The sequence below is a fragment of the Coenobita brevimanus genome, unplaced genomic scaffold, assembly GCF_032717465.1.
Source record: "Coenobita brevimanus isolate Jiangsu-jjx unplaced genomic scaffold, ASM3271746v2 jjx.HiC_scaffold_132, whole genome shotgun sequence".
NCBI classification, from domain to species: Eukaryota; Metazoa; Arthropoda; class Malacostraca; order Decapoda; family Coenobitidae; genus Coenobita; species Coenobita brevimanus.
Window position 1 is genome coordinate 344,826 of NW_027642144.1, and position 994 is coordinate 345,819.

The window sequence follows — 994 nt, forward strand, 5'->3', positions numbered from 1 at the left end:
GAAGGAGGAAGCGAAATAGGAGGGTCAAGATAGGAAGGAACTTATAAGAATCTGATTGCTGCTTCCTATGCCTTTCTCTCTATCTCTTGGGAAATGACTGGAGAAATGAAAGGAGTGGAGGGGTAATGAAGGTAAAATACCCGCCGCCGCAGGACCACTCACCCTGCCACCCCCCACCCCACCACCAAGCCACCACCACACCACCACCCCAGGAGGACATCACGGCGGGGTTAGTGACCCAGGACAAGAGGGTCACCAGGACACCCCTGTCCAGAGTCCCTCTTCCCCACAACTGTCACAGCACCAGGTGAGTGGGAAGAGGCAACGACCCTGCAGGCGGGGCAGCCTTCACCAGGTTCGGGGTGGGACTGATCCAGTGTCAGTCCCAGGCAACACCGCGATACGGCCACCGTATGTACCGGGGAAGGAGCGGTCACTGTTCGTCTTTCAGTTGTTCCCCCTGTGACACCGCCATCAAGGCCACCGTACGTGAAGGGGGAGGGAGTGGCCACCGTACACCCCTCAGTCACAGCCACCTCTGGGGACGGCCTCAGGGCGTTAGTTATTGAATGCACCCCGACTGGCAGAGAGAGGAATAGTGGAACCGCGTTCACGGCCAACGTACGTGACGGGGAGGGAGTGGCCACCGTACGCCCCTCATCCACTATTGCCTCTTACTACAGGAGTAACACCTCAGTTACTTCCCGAAGGGCAGGCAGGCCCACGGCTACGGCCTTTGTACTTACCAGGGTAAGTAGACCCTCGGCTGTGGTCTCTGTACGTACCGGAGAGGGCGCTGCCCCTGTGCACCCCTCTCCTGCCTTTTCCTCCTACGGGAGTAACACCGTGTTCATGGCCACCATACGTGACGGGGAAGGAGCGGCCACCGTACGCCCTTCAGTTACTTCCCGGCAGGTAGGCAGGCACACGGCTACGGCTTTTTTTTTTTTTTTTTTTTGAGATATTCGCCTCACATGGTGAGGACACAGGCAAA